The sequence below is a fragment of the Nomascus leucogenys genome, chromosome 14, assembly GCF_006542625.1.
Source record: "Nomascus leucogenys isolate Asia chromosome 14, Asia_NLE_v1, whole genome shotgun sequence".
In the NCBI taxonomy this organism is placed as follows: domain Eukaryota; kingdom Metazoa; phylum Chordata; class Mammalia; order Primates; family Hylobatidae; genus Nomascus; species Nomascus leucogenys.
The window spans coordinates 55,271,816-55,288,243 of NC_044394.1; positions in this window are offsets into that span (position 1 = coordinate 55,271,816).

Below are 16,428 nucleotides of genomic sequence, written 5' to 3' on the forward strand. Positions count from 1 at the left end.
TCTTTCCTCATCAGAATTTATCCTCCTCTCCCCCTAAAAGATGACATTTGTAATAATTTCACCACTGATGACTTGCATTCAGATAAGCTTCCTTACACAGATGAGAGGCATGAAGCCAGAGCTGGTAAGCTGGTTGGCACACATGCATCACCACGTCTTATGTCTCAGCTGAAATGAAGCAAGCACTCCTTATATAGATTCACAGGGGTATGGGGGACATGTGCATCAGGAAAAAAAATTTAAGTTGGAAACTACATATTTATGTGAGTTTCACACACATACATAATGCTAGAAAAATTATGAAGGGTTATAGTCAAAATAACTCTGAATCCACTTAGATTTATTTTTCAATTTTTTTAAATTTTGTTTTGTTTTTATTTTTTTGAGACAGGCTGGAGTGCAGTAGTGCCATCTCATTTCATGCAGCCTCGATCTCCTGGGCTCAAGTGATCCTCCCAACTCAGCCTCCCAAGTAGCTCAGACTACAGATGCACACCACTATGCCTAGCTAATTTTTGAATTTTTTGTAGAGATGGGATTTCACCACATTGCCCAGGCTGTTTTCCAGCTCCTGAGCTCAAGCGATCCTCCCACCTCAGCCTCCCTAAGTGCTGGGATTACAGGCATGAGCCACTGCACCTGGCTAGATTTATTTTTCTTAGTGCATTTTATTCAGTACTTTAACTATTATTTGTAACAAACTGCTGATGACGTATCTCACAATTGATAGAGCCCACCAGAATGTGTTAACAGCAAGGCTGAAAGCTGCTGAACTGATAATGCCTCCTCTTGCTTCAAAGGCTTTGGAAGGCACAGACTGTATCTTCTTTGCTTAAAGGTCTCAGCCCTGTGCTTCAGTCATAGGAGGAACTTATGAATTGTGAATGGTATTGACCCGAACTGACTTTACCAGACCTGAATGAGGGTTTAATCAGAAAAGCTCCCAGAGTAGAAGAGAGAGCATCCTGAGGAATCCAGCAGTTGGTAAACAAGTCTTTACTGCACTCCCTCGGGAAATGAAGCCCTGTAAGTAGGCACTCTGGATAATGGATGGTGGGGAACAAGCCTGTCCCCACCCTGTAAAGAGGGCGTATGGGAGACAAGACCAACAAATATGTAATCAGCATAAACACAATGAGAAAAATATAGTCATTCCAAGAGTATGTTGAGGGGGAAGAATGAATGGGTAAGGTGGGAGAAATGAACCACAAGATCACTGGAGAGAGAAGAGCCTGGTTGTTGTGTCTCTTGTTCAACTAGTCATTAGTACCCTGAAAGCAGAGAAATCCCAGAAAGCAGTCTTCCAGGGGCCCCACACTGCCCATTCTCCACCAGTGCAAAGGGCTGGGATTAACAAAGTCCTGCTCTTAACTTCATAAGGCTTTGTCTGGAGTGTGGATCAGTCAGAGTCCACTCAGTCCACTAGGGAAGGGTGACACATCCTCGCTGGGAACCCAGATGAGTCTTTTCCTGTATGGTTCTTTCTAGAGCATTCATGTGGTCACCCACACATGAGAATGGGAGGACAGCTCCACACAGAATGTGGCTTAGAGCTCACCTCTTGATCTCTTTGCTACCACTAGTTTTGATGGAGACATCATTGTATGGAATGTGGAGACCCCATTGGCCTCTGCTGCTTCCAAAAGACACTACATGTCCCTCTCAGAGAGAGATGCCAAATGACAAAAGAAGGTTGGAGATCCAAGCTGACATCCTTTCAAGTTATATTAGTTGATGATTAGGAATCTTTCTGCTGATAGACTGGCTTCCCCGTGACCAAGTTGACCCTTTAACAACACAATTTTGAACGGTTTGGGGCCACTTATATGCAAATTTCCTCCTGCCTCTACCACCCTTGAGACAGCAGCTCCAAGCCCTTCTTTCCCTTCTCCTTCTCCCCCTCCTCCGTCTACTCAACATGAAGATGACAAGGATGAAGACCTTTATGCCGATCCACTTCCACTTAATGTATAGTAAATATATTTTCTCTTCCTTAGGATTTCTTAGTAACATTTTTTTCTCTAGCTTACTTTATTGTAAAAACACAGTACATAATACATACAATATACACAATTTGTGTTGATTGTTTCTGTTATCAGTAAGGCTTCTGGTCAACAGTAGACTACTGGTTAAGTTTTTGGAGAGTCAAAAGTTATACACAGAATTTTCTACTGTGCAAGATTTAGCACCTCAACCCTCACATTATTCAAGAGTCAACTGTATATTCACTATTTGTATATAAATCTCAGGAAATATCCTTTTATATGAAAGGTTCTTATTAATGTCTTCCTGCAATATCATTTTGATGAGCTGGGGAAATGAGCAGGCTTGCTCTCCTATATTTGACTATCCCAAGAATTCTCAAGTGATACAACTTAGCAATATTTGTGTGGCCTCCAAAAAAACTGGAAAATCAGTTCTTAAAGAATTAAACCATTCCACTGAGCAGTTTTGCAAATATTCAGTAGCCTGTCTGCTGCAGAAAAGAAATTAGGTTAGTAGAAGAGTACTGCATGTACTTTTCTGCTTGTACTAGATCTTGGAGGAAAAGGGATTCCTGTTTTTAAAACAATTTCACAAGCTAATTTTTATTTATTTATGACCTCATATTTCCAGTATCATGCAATGTTTGTTTTTATGAAGATCAATCTTTACTACCATAGATTCATTACTTTTTGGTCCAAAACAATGGGATAAAGGAAAATATTCTAAATGTCCTGGACTTACTAATAACTTATGTTATTAGTAATGATAGTAGGTAAGTCTTAGAATCTCTGGTCTTTAGTTTCTCCCACTTTAAGAATGGAGATAACTAAAGTGTCCCATGCAGGATTGAGGAGATTAAATAAGAAAATGCACATGAATCTCTTTTGTAAAGAATAAGATATACCAATGTTAATGACAGTGTTGCTGTTACTATTTTTACCCTCACTGTGATCACAGGGCATTGGCCACCAGATTCAAGAGTGTCATTAAAATCCACATTTAAGGATAAGCAAGATCCCACTCTTTTCATCAAAATGTAATAGTGTGGCATTTGACTATTTAGCTTTGATTCTCAGAAGTATAATTCATTGAAACTGAAATGGGCTGAAAGATTCTTGGATAACCTATGGGCTACCCATGTTTTTATTTATGAGTATTTTCTCTGTGTCAAAGCAATTAACCTTTTCTTAATTCTTCTTTAAGGAATAAAGGTAAGTTTTAACCCATTTCTATGTTCATTTTTCCTTTGACATCCTGTGAGGCTGGCAGTTTTTCATTTGTGTAGGATGGGCTCAGATCTGCCTGATTCAAAAAGAGTAAGAACATTAGAAGAAATGAGAGTAAAGCTGAAATGGTCTTATCCTTCACTATGATGGAGGCAGCCTACATAATCTGTCTAGTTCTATTTGTTATTTCACTCTAGAGCTAATAAAACACATCAGTGATAATTCTATTAGCAAGAAATAGTGCAAATAATGGCAATAAATCTGCAGGACAATTTAAGCTTCTAGAGCTTCTATGGATCATCTAAGAGAATCAAGTTAATATCTGAATGCATTAATATATGTGTGCCTGGCACATAGGATGCTTCACGAATGTGGTAGCTTTTAATATTGAGTGACAGCAGTGTTTTTTTGTTTTTGTTTGTTTGTTTGTTTTTCAACAGGGTCTTGCTCTGTCACCCAGTCTGGAGCACAGTGGTGCAAACATGGCTCACTGCAGCCTCAACCTCCTGGGCTCAAGCAATCCTCCCACTTCAGCCTCCCAAGATACTGGGATCACAAGTGTGTGCCAACTTGCCCTGCTGATTTTTTTTTTTTATAGGCATGGGGTCTTCCTATGTTGCCCAGGCTGGCCTTGAACTCCTGGGCTCAAGTGATCCTCCTACCCACAGCCTCTTAAAGTGCTGGAATTATAGGCATGAGCCACCACTCCCAGCCAACAGATCTTCATTTATGAGGTGGGACAATGCAGCACGACTAGGCCTGTCTTGTGTTTCTTACTCTAATTTTCACCTCCTTGATCCCATTGGGTAAAGCGGAAGCCCAGTAACAGAAAGTACTTCTCAGGTCCCATCTTCACCTCCTGTCAAACTCTGGCATCCTTTAAAGTCCTGATGGAACCATCTGGGGGTCCCCAGGTAGTGTCTCCTGCTGAAAGATAAACAAGTCTTGTCTTCTAAAAAGGACTTGCATCTCAGCCTTCCCACAAACAGACCCATCCAAGAAACCCTCCAAGACATCATTAAATGTCAAGGTAAATACAGTATCATTTGCCAAAATAAGACCTGGCTGACTTACCATAGTTTCCCCACAGGAGACAGCACAGCACCTAGAACCAAGATTTTGGAATCTGACAGACCCAGAATCAAATGCAGCCACAGCTATTTACTAAGTGTGACGTTGAGTAAGTCATTTAACCTTTCTGATCCTTATGTTCCTTGTAAATGGTAGCTATTTGAAACCCACAATATATTTGGCCAATCTGTTGCTTCTGTACAAAATTTGTGTTTTATCAAATACTTGTATGTAATTTATTAAGTGCTTAGCAAACGTCAACTCATTTAATTCTCCTAACAAGCCTATGGTGTAGGTACCATTTTTATCCACATGTTATAGATGAAGCCAACAAGACACAAGAAGATAAAATAGGTCACAAAGTCACACAGAGTGTGGCAGAGGTGAAATTCAAACCCAGGTATTCTGGCTACTGAATCCTTATTCTTAACCATCATCCTAGCTAATCGTTAATAGCCAAACAAGGATGTATTTTTTAGAACTTTTTCAGGGAAGTAGTTTTTAAAATAAGAAAGTATTTTTAAAACCATGTTGTCATGGACATTTTCAAACACACAAAAGCAATGAGAATTCCTTGTGCATTGCATTTTCCTCTCATTGCAATAAAAAATATCTTTGTTTTTCTTTTTGATCTTGCTCATATCATTGGCTAAATTATGGTACTTACCATAATTTACCTTTCATTTTCTCACACAATCATAAAGGTAATGATGGTGAGTTCTTATATTTCTGCAGTTTTTTTTTTTTTTTTTGAGACAGATTCTTGTCCTGTCGCCCAGGCTAGAGTGCAATGGCATGATCTTGGCTCACTGAAACCTCCACCTCCTGAGTTCAAGCAATTCTCCTGCCTCAGCCTCCCAAGTAGCTGGAATTAAAGGTGCATGCCACCATGCCTGGCTAATTTTTTTTTTTTTTTGTATCTTTAGAGACAGGGTTTCATCATATTGGCCAGGCTGGTCTTGAACTCCTGACCTTGTGATCCACCCACCTCGGCCTCCCAAAGTGCTGCGATTAAAGGCATGAGCCACTTTGCCCAGCCTTGTACAGTACTTTCATAGTATTATTTTCTACATTGTTTTGGAATGTTCACTAAGTACTTTTATTTTATTGTTTCATTGAATTCTCCAGCAATCTTCTAAGACAGGCAGTATAACCCCACTTTACAAATAGTCAAATGCAGCTCAGGGAGCTTAAGGAATTTTCCCAAGTTCACACACCTAACAAGTGATGGAGTCTATTAAAATATGAATCTGATTTTTAAAGTTTTCAGTTCATTTATTCTCTGGACGACAACATATAGTGGAAAAATTAGTGAGTTCTGGAACTCAATAGACTTTAGCACAAATCCTCATTCTTCCTCTTAAAAGTATGACCTTACACAAGTAATTCTCTAAGCCATAGACACTTTATCATTAAAATGGGCTAATACTACTTATATCACAGGTATTTGGAAAGATTATATTTTAAATTATTATAATATATAAAATATTATATTATAAATACATATAAAACACATGCACATATAATGTGTGTAATCTAATATGTACGTATGCGTAAAATCTATACATACACATATGTAAGCATGTGTGTATGTGTGTGTATAATCTAATACCACGGCTATCCCAAAGCAGATGCCCATTGAATATAAGTTGCTTTTTCCTGCTTCTAGATAGGATCAATCAGAAGAAACACCCTACTGATTGCTCAGTAGTCAGGTGCCCTACATCCAAATCTCCCCAAACCTTTTCAGCATTAGGATATTCACCAAAGACTCCTGGATGCTTTTTTTCTTCCCCAAAATTGCCTACTTCTTTGGTGCTCAGTTGCCCCATCAAACTGAAAATGTTTCAGTTTTATTGATTACGTTACATTCATCTCTTTGGAAAAACTAAGCAAAACCTCCATTATTTTATTTCAACTTGGGGGTCAGGTGGGAGGCTATATGTTATATTTTTATAAAAAGAATCATTTGTGTAAGATCAATTTTAAAAATGCATTACAAGGCCAGGCGCAGTGGCTCACACCTGTAATCCCAGCACTTTGGGAGGCCGAGGCGGGCAGATCATGAGGTCAGGAGATCGAGACCATCCTGGCTAACACGGTGAAACCCCATCTACTAAAAATACAAAAAATTAGCCGGGTGTGGTGGCAGGCACCTGTAGTCCCAGCTACTCGGGAGGCTGAGGCAGGAGAAAGGCGTGAACCCAGGAGGCGGAGCTTGCAGTGAGCCGAGATCACGCCACTGCACTCCAGCCTGGGCGACAGAGCAAGACTCCATCTCAAAAAAAAAAAAAAAATGCATTACAAAAGTGGTCTTCCCACCCCTGAACTAAGCCTTCTCTATGTCAAATAAACGTATCTGTGGCTTCATGTCTTCCTTCTATATTTATGAATAGTTTATTAAGAACATCATGGATGAATACTTTTTAGTTGAAAAATATTAGACTTTAACAGGAAGGCACGATTTGTCTTTTGTGACTGGATATGTCAGCTAGCCTGTTTCTTTACTCATATGTTTGCATTTAAACTCTCCTAAATCAGTAGAAACCATAAGTGACTTTTAAAGAAGAAATTCAAGAAAAGCGGCTCTTTTCACTTGTTCCATTACAAAATGAAACTTCCCTGCTTAGAACTAGATGGCATAATGCCTGGTACAGAACTGGCACTGAATATATTTTTGTTGAATGACTAAATGAATGAATGAGATCATCTAAGTATCTTACTGAAGCATATGAATTATGACACTTTCCAGAAATCTGCTTTTTGATTCTTTTCCACATATATGTGAAGTAGTTTCAATTAGAGCTAATAGTTTCTTCAAGTATTAATATTTTGAAAACCTATTTTAATGAATAGTGGTAATATTTAGTGAATATATTGATCATATTATACAATAAATCTCTTACACAGACACACACTGTTGCTCTCTCTTTCTTTTCTAATAAAAAATATGAAGGTAAATATCAGGCTTTCTCTGTCTAAATAATTACAACTTCTGAATTAGTGAATTAAGTGAGGTTGTATTGTATCTAACTTTAATACTTTATGTTTAGATTGGAATCCATTTTCATACTGAGATATGAAAAACATACGGTTGCCAACTTTGTAGTACCAGCCCCTGGGCAGGGTGCATCACCTTGCAAAGCAAATGCATGAACTCACATAGACCAACTCTCAGCTGTTCCACTAGTTGAGCAATTGAAGCTCTTTAAGGCTTTTCTCAAAAGGCCTTCTTTTCTCCCTTTTAGCTTACAGTGTCCAGTGGAAAAATTCTTGTTTCTCCAGCATCATCCTACCCTTTCCTCCCTAAAGAAGGCTGCACTCCTGATAAGCTCCCATTCAGGGTCCCTCCACTGATGGAGTGTCTCTGAGGAGAGAAAGAAGTATGACAATACATAGTTCACAGTAACTATGGCCTCAAGGCACAGGGATGCACTGGGGGGTGGGAGGAGACTTGGGTGGCCTTTATACATGGAATGGTGAATTTGGAATCAAGAAATCAATAGTCCAGGTCTGGTTCTATCATTAACTGTGAGATCCTCCTCTTCTGTATTTAAGAAAAAAAACATCAAAACTCAGTGTTTTAAATAACCTCAAATATCATCCAATCTGACTCAGAGGGAATCACCACTTTCCAGTGCAATAGGCTTAGATTTCTTGGGTTGAAATCTCCTGTTTTCACAGTCTCTTGCAGACAAAAATGGAAGTAAAATGATGTGAACCAGACCTGGCTTAGTTATTATTTCACTGTTTGGAACCTCTGTGCCCTGCATCAGAGTAGCATGTCTTTATTTTGGTCTTCTGTGAAAGATTGAGATTCTTGATGGGAAGTTTCAGTAGATTTTTTTTTTTTTGAGACAGAGTCTCGCTCAGTCACCCAGGCTGGAGTGCAGTGGTGCCATCTCGGCTCACTGCAAGCTCCGCCTCCCGGGTTCATGCCATTCTCCTGCCTCAGCCTCCCAAGTAGCTGGGACTACAGGCACCCGCCACTACGCCCGGCTAATTTTTTTTGTATTTTTAGTAGAGATGGGGTTTCACAGTGTTAGCCAGGAGAGTCTCGATCTGCTGACCTCATGATCTGCCCACCTCAGCCCCTCAAAGTGCTGGGATTACAGGCGTGAGCCACCACACCCGGCCTCAATAGATGTTTTTTTCCCATCTCCAATGTTTTATGATTCTGTATTCTTTGGATAATGAGGATTGCTCATTATTGGTAACTTCAGTAAGCCGAAGCTAACCCCACAGCTAACACTGATACATAAAAATTCTATGTATCCTCTTTTCACTCACCCTGCTACTGTAAAATACAATAAAACCTCAAATAAAAAAATCAGGTAAGCTTGTGAAATGGCTAATAAATGCAGGAAATATTTTATCATAATTTTTAAAAAATCATAATGAAAGTACAACATCAGCATCAAAGTTAAACTCTTACAAAGAGAATATTAATAATAAATACATCAATTGTTAAATTAATAATATTTGTTATTTTTAAACTACCATTTACTGAATATTTATTGTAAGTCAAACACATAGTAAATAGAAAAAGCAATAATAATATGCCAGACATTAGTCCAAATAGAAGTTAATCAGAAGAAAGATATGTGGATTACATTTTTTAAATACTGATCAAAATAAAGATGCTCTAACCATATAAATTGGCAGATGAAATAGACTTTAAAGTAAAAATGCTATCACACAATATGTCAGAAAAATATTACAAACCTGAACCAACAAACATGAGCAACATAGCTCCAAAATATTAATAGTTGACCACTTTTTGACCTACAAAAGCAACAACTCATATAAAGTAAAGGTCAAGCAATGGGCAAAGGATTCCCTATTTAATAAATGGTACTGGGAAAACTGGCTAGTCATATGTAGAAAGCTGAAACTGGATCCCTTCCTTACACCTTATACAAAAATTAATTCAAGATGGATTAAAGACTTACATGTTAGACCTAAAACCATAAAAACCCTAGAAGAAAGCCTAGGCAATACCATTCAGGACATAGGCGTGGGCAAGGACTTCATGCCTAAAACACCAAAAGCAATGGCAACAAAAGCCAAAATTGACAAATGGGATCTAATTAAACTAAAGAGCTTCTGCACAGCAAAAGAAACTACCATCAGAGTGAACAAGCAACCTACAGAATGGGAGAAAATTTTTGCAACCTACTCATCTGACAAAGGGCTAATATCCAGAATCTACAATGAACTCAGACAAATTTACAAGAAAAAAACAACCCCATCAAAAACTGGGCAAAGGACATGAACAGACGCTTCTCAAAAGAAGACATTTATGCAGCCAAAAAACACATGAAAAAATGCTCATCATCACTGGCCATCAGAGAAATGCAAATCAAAACCACAGTGAGATACCATCTCACACCAGTTAGAATGGCCATCATTAAAAAGTCAGGAAACAATAGGTGCTGGAGAGGATGTGGAGAAATAGGAACACTTTGACACTGTTGGTGGGACTGTAAACTAGTTCAACCATTGTGGAAGTCAGTGTGGCGATTCCTCAGGGATCTAGAACTAGAAATACCATTTGACCCAGCCATCCCATTACTGGGTATATACCCAAAGGACTATAAATCATGCTGCTATAAAGACACATGCACACGTCTATTTGTTGCGGCACTATTCACAATAGCAAAGAGTTGGAACCAACCCAAATGTCCAACAACGATAGACTGGATTAAGAAAATGTGGCACATATACACCATGGAATACTATGCAGCCATAAAAAATGATGAGTTCATGTCCTTTGTAGGGACATGGATGAAACTGGAAAACATCATTCTCAGTAAACTACCGCAAGGACAAAAAACCAAACACCGAATGTTCTCACTCATAGGTGGGAATTGAACAATGAGAACTCATGGACACAGGAAGGGGAACATCACACTCCTGGGACTGTTGTGGGTTGGGGGAGGGGGGAGGGACAGCATTAGGAGATATACCTAATGCTAAATGACGAGTTAATGGGTGCAGCAGAACAACATGGCACATGGATACATATGTAACAAACCTGCACCTTGTGCACATGTACCCTAAAGCCTAAAGTATAATAAAAAAAAATTATGGTAAATTGAATTTCTTAGAGTGTGATTTTTAATAATTATTACAGACTGATAGATCAAGTGATGAAAAAATTAATGATGTTGGTGGGTTAAACAGCATGATTAAGACATCTGGTCAAATTCACATATTTAGAACTTTATGTCAACTCTTAAATAATCTGAATTCTTTTCAATTTTCCAGGGAATATTTTCAAAAACTGAGCACATACCAGACCATAAAGGACATTTCAATAAATATTAAGGAATTAATTGATAAAACATGCAGACTATATTCTCCAACACAATGCAGTGAGAACTCAATTTCAAAGAAAAAAACAAAAATACTTTTGTGTGTTCAGAAACTGAAAGAAATATGGTTCTAAATTATTCATGACTCACAAAGGAAATTATAAAAGAAATTAGAAATAATGTCAGTCCGGCTTATCACGATCTGATTTTCCTATTTGATTTGGTCAGCATGACTTAAAATCTGGTAATGCTGCCAAAGCTAATGTAGTGAGCTTCAGGAACAACAAAAAGAAAATTGCTTGTTTATTTCACCCATTTGTCCATAGCTTTTGCCTCTAGGTTTCATTCAGTCTTTTCTCTATTTTTTTCTCCAGGATTTATCTAAGTGTCACCCCCTTCAAAGCTGAAAAATACACAGGAACATCATCAATGGTGTTCAGTACTTCTCATGTGGCCCCATGATCATCATGTTTGAGATACTTCTACAAGAAGCTCCAAACAGTGAACTACTGAGAGAACACTTGTGGGAATATTTGCGGACACAAACAAACGTCATCTCAAAATACCAGCTACTGTAACTTACCTACAACAAGTAGGCTTCTTGGTCTGTATTAACCCTGTAGGTACTATTGTTGAAATAGGCATCTCCCCTACTCAGGAATGTGGGCAAATCTGATCATGCCTCTTTAAGGTTCTAAGTTGACAGAAGCACATGAATAAGCAATCGTTTAGAAGAGTATATGCCTCCAAATCAGAGCAATACAAATAAGAGCAGGGAAAGCTATTTCACTTCACTGCTCATTTCCCAAGTATCCAAGCAAAACACCTCCTTAAAGTGTCACATGCATTAGAACACAAAGGAGAAAAACAGGCAGAGGTAAGCAAAGTTTAAATCTGTAAATCTGTTCTTTAAGACTCCAATTAATAAAAACTCAGGGATTCTACTTGGAACATTCTACCCATAACATCATAATGTCAATACTCCAAAAGAGTCAGGAGCCCCAGAATCAGGGTCTAGAATGCCAGATGAAGGATAGAGAGGAATCCCCATGAATCCTGAGGTTTTGTATAATGGCAAACACTAAGAAGTAAGATAGAAAGAGTGGAATCTTGGGCCGGGAGCGGTGGCTCACGCCTGTAATCCCAGCACTTTGGGAGGCCGAGGCGGGTGGATCACGAGGTCAGGAGATCGAGACCATCCTGGTTAACACAGTGAAACCCCGTCTCTACTAAAACTACAAAAAATTAGCCGGGCGCCTGTAGTCCCAGCTACTCGGCAGGCTGAGGCAGGAGAATCGCGTGAACCCGGGAGGCGGAGCTTGCAGTGAGCCGAGATCGCGCCACTGCACTCCAGCCTGGGCGAAAGAGCGAGACTCCGTCTCAAAAAAAAAAAAAGAAAGAGTGAAATCCTCTTGGCACTGTTGAGTCTGGACACCATCCTAAAAATGTCCCATTTCACTAATTGGAAGGGCATCCAAGTAAGGAGAAGCTTGATGCCATATGACAACATCAGGTACTCAGCTCATTTCTCTCTCTCTCTCTCTCTTTTCCTTTACATCACCAAGGACAAACTCAGGATGTTGACAGGACAGACTTTTGTAGGCAAATGGTTTGGCCAATCTGTCACCAGTATATTAACAACATGGGCAAAGAAAATATTTTTTCAAAATGGATGTTTTTGCTTTAGGGTGGAGGGATATGATATTTTTCTTTCTATCTTGATTTCCTTCCATGTTTATGTTTAAAATGACTTAGTAAGTGAAAGTAATGGTTATGTTAAACAAAATTCATTCACCACCCTTAATATGACTCAGTGACTCAAAGACAAAGGTCCAGATAAAAGGGTCAATCTTGTGAAAGAGTTCATGCAGAATTTACAAAACAAAATTTATACAGAGCACTCAGAAGTATAAAAAAGATGAAGTTCATTATTGTTTATCATTACTCTCTTACTCTGAAGCTACCTTTCCTCCTGATGGCAGAGAAAAATTCAAATTAATTAAATTAATTTTAATTAAGGGCAACTGACTTTGTTCCTGTTTAAAACATTTCACTTTGGGATTAACTCAGCTTCATTTGGGTAAATTGCCCAGGGAACTCAAAGACTGCTTCCCTCCTCTCTCAAGGAGTCACTTTGCCCATATCTTCTTCCCAAGGTGATATCTGGGGGCAGAGAAAAGCTGGCATACAGTCCTTGGAGTCCCGAGTCTTCAGCTACACACTGGTTTTGTCCCTGCATGTCCTTGGCTGGTGTTTACTTAGGTGTGACCGATTTCACTGTCCTTTATGGGTATCCGCTGGCATCTGCTGCTGATGTCCAAGGTCTCTGGGTCCCTCAAATCACCAGCCCTCTATGGTTTGTGGCCTCTTGCTTCTTAGCCCTAAAGTCTATACCAAGACAACATTGTTCTCAGCACCTTGGTGTCCTCTCCCTGGGGCAGACAGGAACTCTGGGCCATAAGGAACCCTCTACCCTGGAAGAGGGATGGTGGAAGTTTCACCACTTCCCTACCACAGTAGTCACAGGGGGCACACGGGGGACAAGTCAAGATGTGTTGACTCTCCCTCAAGCTATCTGGGCTTTCTGTGAGGGTTTCTAATGCCTCATCACACCCTGCCCCAATTTTGCTTAAGGAAGGTGGGGTTGGGGAGGAAACAGTCATTTCTCAGTGACCAAGCTGTGGTACACATCCTGGTTGTGCCTTCTCAAAATCTCCCTTCCTTCTCCAGGGCAATGGTTTCTATTTCCTTTTCCTGTCTGGTGGAAATTTCCCACAAGTCATTTCTCCTGCCTGCTCTCCACTTGTGGCTTTGATCCTCTGTGACCTAGCCTGGCTTTCTATATGTTAATGGAAACCTCCAAGAATTTTAAAAACTTTTTTCTCTCTCCATGAAGCCTGATTTCTAGGACCATTATCTTGCTGTGGATTCAAAATATCATCTTGAGATTAGAACCTTAAAATTAACTCCTTTTCTTTGATTTTTACTTTATTCTTTCTTTCTTTTTTATTTTGAGACAGAATTTCACTCTGTCACCCAGGCTAGAGTGCAGTGGTGCAATCTTGGCTCACTACAACTTCCACCTCCCAGGTTCAAGCGATTCTCCTGCCTCAGCTTCCCGAGTAGCTGGGATTACAGGCACCTGTCACCATGTACTGCTAATTTAGTATTTTTAGTAGAGATGGTGCTTCACCATATTGGCCAGGCTGGTCTTGAACTCCTGACCTCAAGTGATCCACCCACCTCGGCCTCTCAAAGTGCTGGGATTACAGGCATGAGCCACCATGCCCAGCCACAATTCTAATTTTTTTTTTCAAGACAATGGAAGCTACATCAGCTGATGATTTACTCCAAGTAGGATAAGTAGAAATTGTTTTGATACAAGAGATTGTCTACAAAAGGTTCAAAGACATATGAGAGCACTGCAAGAAACATGACAGAACCCCAGGGTTAGTGAGAGTGTCATCATTACCACCCCAGGTCCAAGACCTCATGATCTGATGGAAGGGTTACCAAACTCAGAAGGAGAGAGTATTTGAAGGGAAGTAGTAACCTTCAGTGAGGGTCTCAGCAGGCTCAATGCAACGCCTTAGGGAAGAAGCTAGACAGGAGAATAAATAGTGACACCATTATCCCCTACTGATATAATCCAAACAAGTCAGCTCCCGGGTGGAAAAGGGTGAAGGGTGGATGTGACAGCAGAAGATTCTCTGTCAAATGCTTTTCCCTAAGAGGAGAATATAGAGAAGACCAACTACAAGGAAGTATGAAAAAAGAAAAACTCACTGTATTTTTCAAAAATATTATGTCCCTATAACAAACGTGTGTGTTATCCACAGTTTAATTTCTGTCGGTGTCCACTTAGGTATGTATTTCAATTAGATACCCATTAATTTGCAAAGCTGCCTAATAATGATCACAATAATAGCTAACCCAGAGTTCTTTCTCTCCACCAAGCACTGTGAAAAAACTTTTTAATTGAGGTTTTTTAATCCTCAAAAGAAACTTTTGGGATAAGCGCTATGATTATCATCTTCATTTTACAGACGGGATAACTGAGACTAAAAGAGTGGAAGTGTTTGTCCAATCACATGAGCTGGTCAGTAGTCAATATAAGAGCTAACACTAGGTTATCTCTAAGATAGAGCACTAGGAAGGAACAGTGGAGGGAACTGGAAAGAGCCTGCCCTTCTAAGTTACAGCTGATGGTCATGATCTGGAATGCAGGGGGCCTTGTGTTGCCAGATCTGGTTTTTCGAAAGAAGCTTGTCATCCACATTGCATAGGAAAGGTCTCCATTTTTTAAACTTAATTGGTCAATTTGAATTTTTAACACAATTTGAAAAATAAGTGAGTTAAACACACCAGGAGCTTCCCTTTTGCAACCTTTGCTAGACTGTAACAGAGAAGCCCTACCCCATCACTCCGGCGCCCTCTTACCATGGTTTTAGTGCTTGTCAACAGCCCTTACAGGGCTACAAACCAAGAAGGTGTATTTCCTGTCAAACTGACACCATTATGTTTGTGTATTCAGTGATAATAGCATGACAGACTATTTGTGGTAACCAGCATGAAATAAGTATCATCTAAGAACTTTACATATGTCATATTATTTACTCTTCACAACAACCCAGCCATTTACATATGTATAATTATCCATACTTTACCGATGAAAACACTGGCTTCAAAGACATTAAGTCAAAAGCCTAAAGTCGCAAAATAGAAAACAGCAGAACTAAGGACTGAACTCAGGGCTCTCTGACTCCAAAATTTAAGCCTTTTCTATACCAACAGTAGAGGAGTCTGCCCTGCACCATTCTGAGATTCTACACACACAAAGCAGAAACCCGCAGGGACAATCTCCTCTTCCAAGTCTGGTACCAATGCTAACATCAAAGTAACGTATTTTGCTTTGCGGACTGTTCACTAACCAACCAAATATTATGCTTTCTAAAAGCACCATAGACCCCTTTTGAACACCAAACAGAAAGAGATAAGCAAAGAGTGGGACAGCTTGTACTTGGAAATGAGCAGGCAGGTGGAAAAACAAGCCCAATCTGCTGACAGTTAATAGGAAGGCAGAGACTCCACTGAAGAAATGTTAACAAGGGCCACGGGTCACTTTTTTTTCATGCCTGATTTACAGAGAAAATATCATTTTAAAGAGTAGCTTTAAAAAAAATGGGCTGCACTCCATCAAACTCAAAGGACAATATTAAATAAGTACATTGTATCATCTCCTAAGCGTACCTTCCAACCCCGGAGTACTTCCTCCTCTCCCTGAATCATAAAGCTCATCTTCCTTGCTGGACATTTTGGCCATCCCCTCTCAGCACAAGCAGCCCTCACACTCCGTGCACCCACATCTCAGTCAGCACATTTGTTTCCAATACAGAAATAAAGTCTAATCAGACAGGAAGCTACAAAGGAGAAAACCCATGTTTACACTTTCCCATATGCTATGTCATTTACTAGATTTATTGCTAACCCTGAATCATCTCTGATTTTCCGGACTTCAGTTGTGTCAAGTTCCATCTCATGTTTTTCCAAATGTTTCTGTCATTACGTTGAGAGTTATAACAATGAGTTACAAGGTTTGCCCTTTCAAGAGATATATTGCCAAAAGACTTCTTCATTTCTACATACAGCTTACTAACAGATCTTCCCAGTTAATAGGTTCAAGATGAATTTCCATTCCCCACCTTCCCACAAAACAGTCGTTCCTTCCCTAGGACTCTTCTCACAGTCACTAGTACTGTCAGCCACCTCATTGCAGGTCAACATGCTAGCAGCTCCCTTGAGTCTTCCTATTGTCTATCTCCTCTATC